Source organism: Dendrobates tinctorius, unplaced genomic scaffold (assembly GCF_039654945.1).
Source record: "Dendrobates tinctorius isolate UK_male_01 unplaced genomic scaffold, ASM3965494v1 ptg000237l, whole genome shotgun sequence".
NCBI lineage: Eukaryota > Metazoa > Chordata > Amphibia > Anura > Dendrobatidae > Dendrobates > Dendrobates tinctorius.
The window spans coordinates 4,464,442-4,477,897 of record NW_027361904.1 but is presented as its reverse complement, the minus strand read 5'-3'; the positions used below and the strand labels follow the sequence as shown (position 1 = coordinate 4,477,897).

General features: G+C 46.8%; 1 protein-coding gene across 3 annotated transcripts in view; it reads right to left on the bottom strand.

Annotated features, from left to right (window-relative positions):
* Positions 1-13,456, bottom strand: part of DNAI1 (dynein axonemal intermediate chain 1) — a 134,126-nt gene that overhangs the window by 50,802 nt on the left and 69,868 nt on the right. The window lies entirely within an intron of this gene.

Genomic DNA, 13,456 nt, shown 5'->3' with positions numbered 1-13,456 from the left:
GTATGAGAGACACCAGTGTGTCAGTGGATGGTGACTTCGGCTGACACTTCTACCACTGATATATGAGACACACCAGTATCCATGGACCTGCAGGAGCTCTATATTTCATGGGCGACATTTCATGAGAGACACCAGTGTGGATGGACCATGACTTCACTTTAAAGTTCATGGCTGACATTCCCACCAGTGAAGTTGGAGAGATACCAGTCACCATCAAGTTCATGACTTCCATACTTCTTCCAGTTCTACATGCCATGACTTTTATATCGCCCATCGATCATAACCTAGCTTTTCTTTTGAAACTTTCATACCAACAATCAACCATTACTTAGCTGTGCTTTTACCTCCTGTACTCTCCATGACTTTGAGTCCCCTTAGATCATGACTAATCAGTATACTTTTGGCAACCATTACTCATGACCGAATAGTAAATTCCATGACTATTCCCAACCTTGATGTATCTATGGATCTGGACGCTCATCACTCACCCAGCTACTGCTGACAGAAAGCTATGTCTTCCAAGTGATGCATTCAGTACTTCTCTGCAAACTGAGCTCTGACTATCCTGGGCTGTCCAGTGGACACGTTGACTCAGTTCTTACACAATCATTTGCTCCTATCAGGTCTATCACCAACCATCTCTGCTCTGAGGCTGTATGGTTTCCTGGATCAATTAGGTCATCAAGACCCACAATTTAAGATACCTATTGCACACAATCCAAAGCCTAAGCACCCCCTCTCCTAGGCTTTTACTGGTACTGGTCATCCCGGTAAAGACCTGTCTTGTTTACATACTTAAGTCTATTGTCTGCTGCCTGTTCTGAACTTTTGCATCATTAACTACTACTCCGTCTCCAGATCTGGTATTGTGAACTGGTGATACCTAACGTATTGACTCACATAGCAGTTACTTGCTGAGTCTTCACCAGGGCACTATCCAACATCCGTGGCAACCCTGAGGGTTGATCATAGCCTAGATCTACATGTCATCACATTCATGGAGTCCACTGATCATGACCTAGCTCTACATGTCATCATGTTCATGGAAACCATTGTTCATGACCTGGCTCCACATATCATTACATTTATGGAGACCATTGATCATGACATGGTTCTACATGTCATCATACCCACTGCAACCAATGATCAAGGCCTAATGATCAAGGCCTAGCTCTACGTGTCATCACATTCATGGAGGCCATTGATCATGACCTAGCTCTACATGTGATCACATTCATGGAGGCCATTGATCATAGCCTAGTTCTATATTGTCATCATATTCATGGAGACTATTTATCATCTAACTGTACATGATATCACATTCATGGACACCATTGATCATGGCCTAGCTTTGTATTGCCACATGGACACCATTGATGATGGCCTAGCTCTATACTGTCACATTGACACAATTTATCATGGCCCAACTCTACATGTCACTACATTCAGGGCAACCATTGGTCATGGCCTAGCTCTATATTGTCATCACATTCATTGAGACCATTAATCATGATCTAGCTCCATACCGTCATCACATTCATTGAGACTATATATTATGGCTTAGCTCTATATTGTCATCACATTCATGGAGCCTATTTATCATCTAGCTCTACATGACATCACGTTCATGGACACCATTGATCATGGCCTAGCTCTATATTGTCACATGGACACCACTGATGATGGCCTAGCTCTATATTGTCACATGGACACCACTGATGATGGCCTAGCTCTATATTGTCACATGTACACCACTGATCATGGCCTAACTCTACATGTCACTACATTTACGGCGACCATTGGTCATGACCTAGCTCTATAATGTCATCACATTCATTGAGACTATTTATCATGACTTTGCTCTACATGTCATCACATCCATGGCTACCATTGATTATGGCCTAGGTATAAATTGTAAACACATTCATGGAGACTATTGATCATGGCCTAGCTCTACATATCATCACATCCATGGCGACCATTGATCATGGTCTAGCTCTATATTGCATCATATTCATGGAGACAATTGATCATGACCTAGATCTACATGTCATGACAATCATTATTAATGATCTAGCTCCACAATTCATGATGTTCACGGCAACCACTGATCATGACCTAGCTCTGCATGTCATCACATTCATAGAGACCATTGATAATGATCTAGCTCTATGTGTCATCATATTCATGGCAACCACTGATCATGGCCTAGCTCTACATGTCATCTACTAAGACCATTGAAGATGGCCTACTTCTACATGTCATCACATCCATGGAGACCATGGATCATTGCCCAGCTCTACATGTCATCACATCCCTGGAGACCACTGATCATGGCCTAGCTCTACATGTCATCACATCCATGGAGACCACTGATAATGATCTAACTATGTGTCATCACATTCATGACGACCACTGATCATGGCCTAGCTCTACATGTAATCACATCCATGAAGACTATTGATCATTGCCTAGCTCTACATGTCATCTGTTAAGACCATTGAAGATGGTCTACTTCTACATGTCATCACATCCATGGAGACCATGGATCATTGCCCAGCTCTACATGTCATCACATCCATGGAGACCACTGATAATGATCTAACTATGTGTCATCACATTCATGACGACCACTGATCATGGCCTAGCTCTACGTGTAATCACATCCATGAAGACTATTGATCATTGCCTAGCTCTACATGTCATCTGTTAAGACCATTGAAGATGGCCTACTTCTACATGTCATCACATCCATGGAGACCATGGATCATGGCCTAGCTCTACATGTCATAACATCTATTACGACCATTGATGATGGCCTACTTCTACATGTCATCACATCCATGGAGACCATGGATCATGGCCCAGCCCTACTTGTCATCACATCCATGGAGACCATTGATCATGGCCTAGCTCTACATGTCATCACATCTATTATGACCATTGATGATGGCCTACTTTTACATGTCATCACATCCATGGAGACCATGGATCATGGCCCAGCCCTACATGTCATCACATCCATGGAGACCATGGATCATGGCCTAGCTCTACATGTCATAACATCTATTACGACCATTGATGATGGCCTACTTCTACATGTCATCACATCCATGGAGACCATGGATCATGGCCCAGCCCTACTTGTCATCACATCCATGGAGACCATTGATCATGGCCTAGCTCTACATGTCATCACGTCTATTATGACCATTGATGATGGCCTACTTCTACATGTCATCACATCCATGGAGACCATGGATCATGGCCCAGCCCTACATGTCATCACATCCATGGAGAACATGGATCATGGCCCAGCTCTACATGTCTGACAAGATATAGAATAAACGGGCACCATCCACAATGTCAATTTAGGTGGGATCACCTAGTGCATATAAATGGATTGATATGAAAACACAAAGAAAAAAAGTATATGCACACAAATAGGGATCACCACAAGGTGATCCCTATTTGTGTGCATATACTTTTTTTCTTTATGTGTTTTCATACCAGCTCTACATGTCATCATGTCGATGGGAACCATTGATCATGGCCTAGCTCTTTATGTCATCACATCCATGGAGACCATTGATCATGGCCTAGTTCTACATGTCATCACATCCGTGGAGACCATTGATCATGGCTAGCTCTATATGTAATCACATCCATGGAAACCATAAATCATGGCCTAGCTCTACATGTCATCACATCCATGGAGACCATTGATCATGACTTAGCTCTACATGTCATCACATCCATGGAGACCATTGATCATGGCCTAGCTCTATATGTCATCACATCCATGAGACCATTGATCATGGCTAGCTCTATATGTAATCACATCCATGGAAACCATAAATCATGGCCTAGCTCTACATGTCATCACATCCATGGAGACCATTGATCATGACTTAGCTCTACATGTCATCACATCCATGGAGACCATTGATCATGACTTAGCTCTACATGTCATCACATCCATGGAGACCATTGATCATGGCCTAGCTCTATATGTCATCACATCCATGAGACCATTGATCATGGCTAGTTCTATATGTAACCACATCCATGGAAACCATTGATCATGGCCTAGCTCTACATGTCATGACAATCATTACTAATGATCTAGCTCTACAATTCATGATGTTCACATCTAAACCTAAATCATGTTGACAATGAGCTCTGATAATAAGGAGTCTTACGTCCAGTAGGTGCCAGAGTGATGATGGCCCAGTCTGTGAGATCAGCGAGTGCGTCTGAAGCTTCCCTAATTATACAGGAGGATGGCGCTCACCTGGATCTGTAATAACCGTGCTATCACATGACCCGCTCCCCGTCCTCGGCTAGTTAGTCCTCAGTGTGCATGAAATGGAGGAAATACATATTAAACTATGGTAATGTGATTGTACCTGACCTGCGGGAGTCGGCGTACGGATCGCAATATTTTCCCTGAAGCAAAATGAATTAACCGAGGATGTGAAGAAAATTCAGAAGATGTGAGGACGAATGCAGGAAAGAGGGTATGTGCACACGGTGCAGATTCTGGTGCAGTTCTGCAGCAGATTTGGCCCTGCAGAACTGCAGCAGAACTGCAAGTGATGTACAGTACCATTTAAGGCTATGTAAAACAAAAAACACTGTGCAGATGATGCAGATTTTTCCGCGCAGATTTAAAACTGCAGCATGTCACTTTTGTGCAGTTCTGCTGCAGTTTTTCATCTGCTCCATTATAGAAATCTGCAGGTGAAAACTGCAGGGGAAACCCGCACAAAATCTGCAGGTAAAACGCAGGTCATACACTCCCGGGCCCAGCGCTGGATATATGGTCCCAGGCCAGTTACTTTCTAAGCATCACACAAGATTCAGGATCCCAGTAGAGTCTTACACTTACAGGCCCTGTATTTGGGACCCTATAACGGTCGCTGTATTTGGGACCCTATAACGGTCGCTGTATTTGGGACCCTATAACGGTCGCTGTATTTGGGACCCTATAACGGTCGCTGTATTTGGGACCCTATAACGGTCGCTGTATTTGGGACCCTATAACGGTCGCTGTATTTGGGACCCTATACCGGTCGCTGTATTTGGGACCCTATACCGGTCGCTGTATTTGAGGCCCTATAACGTTCGCTGTATTTGGGGCCCTATAACGGTCCCTGTATTTGGGACCCTATAACGGTCGCTGTATTCAGGGACCCTATAACGGTCACTGTATTTGGGACCCTATAACGGTCGCTGTATTTGGGACCCTATAACGGTCGCTGTATTTGGGACCCTATACCGGTCGCTGTATTCAGGACCCTATACCGGTCGCTGTATTTGGGACCCTATAACGGTCGCTGTATTTGAGGCCCTATAACGTTCGCTGTATTTGGGGCCCTATAACGGTCCCTGTATTTGGGACCCTATAACGGTCGCTGTATTCAGGGACCCTATAACGGTCACTGTATTTGGGACCCTATAACGGTCGCTGTATTTGGGACCCTATAACGGTCGCTGTATTTGGGACCCTATAACGGTCGCTGTATTTGGGACCCTATAACGGTCGCTGTATTTGGGACCCTATAACGGTCCCTGTATTTGGGACCCTATAACGTTCGCTGTATTTGGGGCCCTATAACGGTCCCTGTATTTGGGACCCTATAACGGTCGCTGTATTCAGGGACCCTATAACGGTCATTGTATTTGGGACCCTATAACGGTCGCTGTATTTGGGGCCCTATAACAGTCGCTGTATTTGGGACCCTATAACGGTCGCTGTATTTGGGGCCCTATAACGGTCGCTGTATTTGGGGCCCTATAACGGTCACTGTATTTGGGGCCCTATAACAGTCGCTGTATTTGGGACCCTATAACGGTCGCTGTATTTGTGGCCCTATAACGGTCGCTGTATTTGGGGCCCTATAACGGTCACTGTATTTGGGACCTTATAACGGTCGCTGTATTTGGGACCCTATAACGGTCGCTGTATTCGGGACCTTATAACGGGCGCTGTATTTCTGGCCCTCTTTTGGCTGGAGGCCGGGATGAACCTGTGTAGTTCTCGCTGCCGCACAGCCAGCCTCCGATCACAGTATAATCCCCATCATCCACCAGTCCATCCGGCGGAGTCGGCCCTCCGCTGTACGGAGCGTTCTCGACTCCTCCGAGATCTGGCGCCGCTCTCTTTATAACACTGCAGGGTCACAGTGGCATCTTGGAGTAATGGAGACCCCCGGGGGGCAGATTGGAGGGCAGATCGGAGGCCGAGCACACGGCACATGATGGGACCGCGGGCCGGAGACTCCTCGCGGGCCGGAGACACCCCTGACGCTTCCGAGCAGAATCCATCACACGGACAGAACACTTTGTCTTCAGTCGCCTCTAAGTGACTTTTATCCGGATTCCTGCGCCCGTAATCGCGTCTCGCTATTAACCCCTGCTGCCAGGGAGGGACCCTGAACTTCCAACTGGGAGAAGGCGCCATCTTCCCTACAGTCACCTCCTACAAGGACCCCCTGAGGCCGCCAGCTGGAGACCACCCCACACTCTGCATGTGGACTGCAAGCCCCATCATGTTTCCTCTCCGGCCGGCTCCAGCGCCCCATCTCTTCATCACCACTGTCTGTGTCAGTCTTTACTCCAGTTTTGTCATTGTATTCATGACCCTGGAAGCCCCCCAGGTGCGAGCCCCTCACTGTCCCCCTTCATTCCTGCGTCTTCATGGACGCAGCACGAGCCATGGCCTCCCCGGCCGCCCAGACCTCAGCTAAGAAGGAATGATGTATGATGGGGGTTATGGTGGGTAAGTGGTAATGTGGGATGAGCAATTCCTGGTGGAGACCCCCAGACGGCCATCTACACCACGAGGAAGAAAAGAAGACTATAGGAAGGAGGAGGAGGATGGTGGAGAAATCCCAGTCACCCAGGAGAACACAAGAATGAAATGTGAGGATGAGGAGCAACACTGCGGAGAGGACGAGGCCAGAGAAGAAGGGAGGGATGGAGGAAAGGGCGACAGAAAGAGAGAAGGAAGGGAGAAATGAGGGGACAAAGGAAAGAAGAAAGAAAGAAAGAAAGAAAGAAAGAAAGAAAGAAAGAAAGAAAGAAAGAAAGAAAGAAAGGAAGGAAAGAAGGGAGGGAGAAATGAGGGGACAAAGGAAGGAAAGAAAGAAGGAAAGAAAGAAGGAAAGAAAGAAGGAAAGAAAGAAGGATAGAAAGAAGGAAAGAAAGAAGGATAGAAAGAAGGATAGAAAGGAGGATAGAAAGAAGAAAAGAGAGAAGGAAAGAAAGAAGGAAAGAAATGAGGGGATGAAGGAAAGAAAGAAGGAAAGAAATGAGGGGACGAAAGAAAGAAAGAAATGAGGGGATGAAGGAAAGAAAGAAAGAAAGAAAGAAAGAAAGAAAGAAAGAAAGAAAGAGAAAGAAAGAAAGAAAGAAAGAAAGAGAAAGAAAGAAAGAAAGAAAGAAAGAAAGAAGGAAAGAAAGAAGGATAGAAAGGAGGATAGAAAGAAGAAAAGAGAGAAGGAAAGAAAGAAGGAAAGAAATGAGGGGACGAAAGAAAGAAAGAAATGAGGGGATGAAGGAAAGAAAGAAAGAAAGAAAGAAAGAAAGAAAAGAAAGAAAGAAAGAAAAGAAATGAGGGGATGAAGGAAAGAAAGAAAGAAAAGGAAGGAAAGAAATGAGGGGAAGAAAGAAAGAAAGAAAGAAAGAAAGAAAGAAAGAAAGAAAGAAAGAAAGAAAGAAAGAAAAAAAAAGAGAAATAAAAAGAGAAATGAGGGGACAAAGGAATGGAAAAAGATGAAAGAAGGAAAACAAGAAAAAAAAAGGAAAGAAAGAAGTAATGGAGAAAAGAGGGGAGAGATGAAAAGGATAAATGAGGGGACGAATGAAAGGAGGAAGAAAGGAAGCAGAAGTGGGAGGAAGGAAAGAAGGAAGGAAAAAAGGAGAAATGAGGGAAGGAAGGATGAAAAGGAAGTAGGGAAAGAAAGGAAGAAGGAAAAGAAACAAAGGTAGAAGGAAAAGAAGAAGCAAATGAAGGAAAGGAAGAGGGAAAGAAAGTAACGGGAGAGATGAGGAAAGGAAAGAGTAAATAAGGATGTAAAGGAAAGGAATTAATGAAACATGGATTTTTGTGATAACTCACCGTAAAATCCTTTTCTCCTTCGCCTCATTGGGGGACACAGATACTGTGGGTGTATGCTACTGCCTCTTGGAGGCTGACACTAAGTGAAAAAGAGAGGTTAGCTCCTCCTCCGCCGTATACACCCTCGCCCCTATTGCGGGTGGAAATCAGTTTGGTGCCAAAGCAGTAGGAGGACAACAAAATCAGCTTTAATACAGGTACAACATTTCCAAAACACCACCCTTATATCAAATTAGTACATGCATATAAATTTAAACAAAACAAGAGCCAACTGGCTAATAGGGTGGGTGCTGTGTCCCCCAATGAGCGTCTCGGAGAAAAGGATTTTACGGTGAGTTATCACAAAAATCCATGTTTCTCCTTCGCCTCACTGGGGGACACAGATACTGTGGGACGTCCTAAAGCAGTCCTTGGGTGGGAGATTGACTCACCGACCAAGCTACATGCACCTCTTGTTTAACAGGTACGCCACCGCTGCTTGGAGAATCCTTCTACCCAGGCTCACATCCGCCGAGGCCTGAGCATGGATATTATAATGTTTGGCAAATGTGTGCAGGCTGGACCAGGTTGCTGCCTTGCAAACCTGTTCCGTCAAAGCCTGGTGCCGAAGCGCCCAAAAGGCGCCCCCTGCCCGGGTAGAGTGCGCTCCAATCCCTGCTGGAATCGGCGTGCCTCTAATGCGGTAGGACTCCTGAATCATCCAACAAATCGACCTGGCTATGGTCGATTTTGAGGCAGCGAGTTCCTTCCTGCGCCCTTCGGGGAGCACGAACAGCGTGTCCATCTGACGAAAGGGTGCCGTCCGTGACACGTACCTCCGGAGGGCTTTTACCAGGTCTAACGTGTGAAGAGCCTTTTCCACATGGCTCACCGGTGCTGGACAAAATGAAGGCAAAACAACATCTTCATTAATGTGAACAGAGGACACGACTTTCGACCGAAAAGGAGGGGCTGGTCTGAGGACCACCTTATCCCTATGGAAAGTGAGGAACGGAGCTCGGCAGGATAGGGCCGCCAGCTCTGAAACCCGCCTGATGGAAGAGATGGCCACTAGGAACACCACTTTCCAGGTAAGGTACCTCAAAGAGATATTCTGAAGCGGTTCAAATGGAGCTTCCCACAGAACACTTAGGACCATGTTAAGGTCCCAGGTGTCCATAGGCGCCTTATAGGGAGGTACCAAGTGGGAGACTCCCTGAATGAAAAGTCTTCACCTGCAAATTGGTAGTAATTCTGCGCTGGAACAGGACGGATAAGGCCGATATTTGTCTCCTGAGGGAACCTGGGGCAAAGCCCGAGTCTAATGCTCTACCGACTGAGCTATCTGGGCTCTCTAAGCCCGACTGGAGAAAAGCCAAGATGTTGGGGATCGAGAATCCCAGCGGGGAAACACCGCAGTGTCAACCCCAAGCAAAAAACACCTTCCAGGCGTGGTGGTAAAATCATGCTGAAGCAGGCTTCTGGGCGCCAATCACTGTAGCGACCACCTCGCTCCCGAACCCTGCCTGGGTTAGAATCCAAGATTCAACGGCCACGCCGTCAAACATAGGGTCCCTGAGTTCGGGTGGCAAATTGGCCCTTGAGACAGTAGATCTGGGTGCTCTGGCAGGCGCCAGGGAACGTCGGCGAGCAGCTGCATTAGATCTGTGTCCCACGCTCGACGGGGCCAGCAGGATCGCTGGCACCCCTTCCGTCTTGATCTTTTTGATGACTCTCGGAAGTAGTGGCAGTGGGGGAAATAGATATGGGAGGCGAAACTGGTTCCATAGCAGAACCCACGCGACCTACCGCGAATGCCTGTGGGTCCCTAGCCTGAGCGACCTATGTGGGCACCTTGGCATTCACTCTGGAAGCCATCAGGTCCACATCCGAAGCTTCCCACAGTTGACAAATCTGCTGAAAAACTTCGGGATGTAGAGACCACTCTCCGGAAGCAAGACCCTGCCAGCTGAGAAAGTCTGCCTCCCAATTTTCAACGCCCCGGAATGTGGACAGCCGAAATCACCGAGTGGTTTGCTTCGGCCCACTGAAGAACGAGCTCCCCCTCTGGTTGCTCTGCTGCGGGTGCCCACTTGATGATTCATGTAAGCCACCGCCGTGGCGTTGTCCGATTGAATCCAGACGGGGCGGCCTGCTAGAAAGTGAAGAAACTTCTGCAGAGCCAGCTGAATTGCTCGTATCTCCAATAAGTTGATCGGGAGGCGTGCCTCCTGTGGCGACCACCGTTCCTGGGCTGTGTGGTGGCGAAACACCGCTCCCCGACCGAGGAGACTGGCGTCGGTTGTCGTTACCAGCCAATGATCTGGGGGAAAAGGTTTCCCCAGGGCCAGAGAGGACTGGTCATCCACCATCCGAGCGACTGCCTGACTTGAGAGCACAGTCGGCACCGCCGATCGAGCGTGAAAGGATTCTTGTCCCAGGCTGACAAGAGGGCGTACTGCAAAGGGCAAAGGTGGAACTGGGCGACAGGTATCGCTTCCATTGCTGCCACCATTTTCCCTAGAATCGGATGGTATGAGGGTCTGGTTGGCGAAGTGTTCGGACTCACTGCCGGAGAGCTAGCGCCTTTTCCTGAGGGAGAATTATCAACCCTCGGCAAGTGTCGAAGATCATTCCTAGGAAGGAGATCCTCTGAGCTGGCGCAAGGGATGACTTATTTGCATTGCCAACCATCCTAAGCGAGCAAAAGTATCTAGCGTGATGTTGACCCTTTCCTCGCATGCCCGTATTGACGGGCCCTTGACCAAGAGGTCGTCCAGATAAGGCAAGACGACTATGCCTCGAGAATGCAGCGTGGCCATGACAACTGCCATAACCTTTGTGAACACTCTGGGGGCCGTGGCTAGCCCGAAGGGTAGCGCTACGAACTGAAAATGTTGATCGCCGATGGTGAAGCGTAGAACCCTCTGATGAGGAGGAAAACAGGGAATATGCAGATATGCGTCCTGGATGTCTATTGAGGCCAAGTATTCTCACTGCTCCATGGCCGATATGACTGAATGGAGAGACTCCATCTGGAAATGTCTGATCCTGATGAATTTGTTCAGAAGCTTCAGGTCCAAAACAGGCCTGACAGACTTGTCCTTTGCGGGAACTGCAAAAAAGGTTGGAATAGAACCCCTGAGCTCTTTCGTGTTCCGGCACTGGAACAATGACTCCGTTGTGCTGGAGCGATTTGATGGCTCCCAATAGAGCCCTTGCCTGGGTATCCACCATGGGAAGCTGGGAAGAAAAAACCGCCTTGGAGGATATCTGACAAATTCTATTCTGTAACCCGAGGCCACCAATTCCTTTCCCCATGCGTCGTGAGTGACATTGACCCAGACGTAGAAAAAAAACAGAGTAGGCGGCCACCCACCTTGCCGGTGTCGTCTGGTAAAGGCCTCGAGTCATTTGGCCGACAATCTTTGGGATCTGGATCCCCCCGATCTGGGCTGCTAAGTATGCATTCTCCCCAATGGGTTGGCTCTATATGAGACCTGCCGCTCCCTATCCTGGTTGGGGCGGCCTGAGGCGGTGGAGTTGACCGCTGTAGTCCACCCGCTTTGCGAAAGGCCCGAAAACGTGCCTGAAACGGGTGACGAAAAAGCGTTTTGACCTTTAGTTGAAGGAGAAACCTGTTCTTTCCTCCTGTGGAGTCGGAGATAAGGTGATCCAAACTCTCCCCAAATAGGTGGCCGCACTGATAACATAACATAGTTTTGAAGGCTGAAGGAAGACCTTATGTCCATCTAGTTCAGCCTATTTTTAGTGCAGCTGTCCTGCATTGTTGATCCTGGGGAAGGCAAAAAACCCACAGAGTAGAAGCCAATTTTCTCCACAGGGAAAAAAAATTCCTTCCCCTAAGCTGGGCCAACCATCTACCTATAATATTGTTATTCGTAACCTTCTATACTGTTACTCACAAGAAAAGCCTCCATTCCTTTCTTACATTCATTCAGTGAGTTGGCCATCACCACTTCCTCAGGAAGAGAATTCCAGAGCCTCACTGCTCTTACCGTGAAGAACCCTCTTCTATGCTGGTGCAGAAATTGTCTTTCCTCCAAACGAAGAGAATGCCCCCATGTTCTTGTCACAGTCCTTGGTACAAACAGTTCATTGGAGAGATCTCTGTATTGCCCTCTGATATACTTGTACATATATATTAGGTCTCCACTAAGTCTTCTCTTTTCTAGAGTAAATAGACCTAATTTTGATAACCTTTCTGGGTATTGTAGCGAACCAACTCCATTTATCATTTTAGTAGCCCGCCTTTGAACCCTTTCAAGTTCAGTAATGTCTTTCTTGAGCACCGGCGTCCAAAATTGCACACAATACTCCAAGTGTGGTCTGAGGAGTGATTTGTACAGAGGGAGAATTATGTTTTCATCTCGTGTCCCCAGACCTCTTCTAATGCATCCCGTGACCCTATTTGCTTTGGTGGCAGCTGCCTGACACTGGGCACTCCAATTTAGCTTCTTATTGACTAAGATGCCTAAGTCTTTTTCCATGTCTGATTTCCCCAGCAGTTTCCCATTTAGTAAGTAATTGTAGCATCTGTTTCTCCTTCCCATGTGCAGAACCTTACACTTATCTGTGTTAAACCTCATTTGCCATTTTTCAGCCCAATTCTCCAATTTACTCAAATCTGTCTGTAGTTGCAAACTGTCCTCCTTTGTGTTAACTACCTTACATAGTTTTGTATCATCTGCAAATACTGATATTTTACTGTGTAAGTCATCCACTAGATCATTAATACATATATTAAATAGTAGGGGGCCCAATACAGAACCCTGTGGTCCCCCACTAGTAACCCTGGCCCAATCTGAGGATGCCCCATTAATAACCACTCTTTGTTTTCTATCACTAAGCCAGCTACCTACCCATCTACACACATTTTCCCCTAGCTCAAGCTTTCTCATCTTACTTACCAATCTTTTATGTGGGACAGTGTCACATGCTGTAGAGAAGTCGAGATAAATGACATCCAATGATTCTCCTTGGTCCATTTGAGAGCTTACATCCTCATAGAAGCTGATCAGCTTAGTTTGACAGGAGCGATCCTTCATAAATCCATGTTGATAAGGAGTTAAACATTTATTAACACTGAGATATTCCATAATGGTATCCCTTAGAAACCCTTCAAAAATTATACCCACAACAGATGTTAAGCTTACCGGCCTATAGTTTCCAGGTTCCCTTTTACACCCCTTTTTGAATATTGGTACCACATTTGCTTGCCGCCATTCAAAAGGAACAGACCCTGTTTCTATAGAGTCAGGGAAATCAAGGACTTCTTAGAAGAAGAATCGGCTCTTCTGATAGAAATTGCATTAGCGGCAGCAAGTGCCA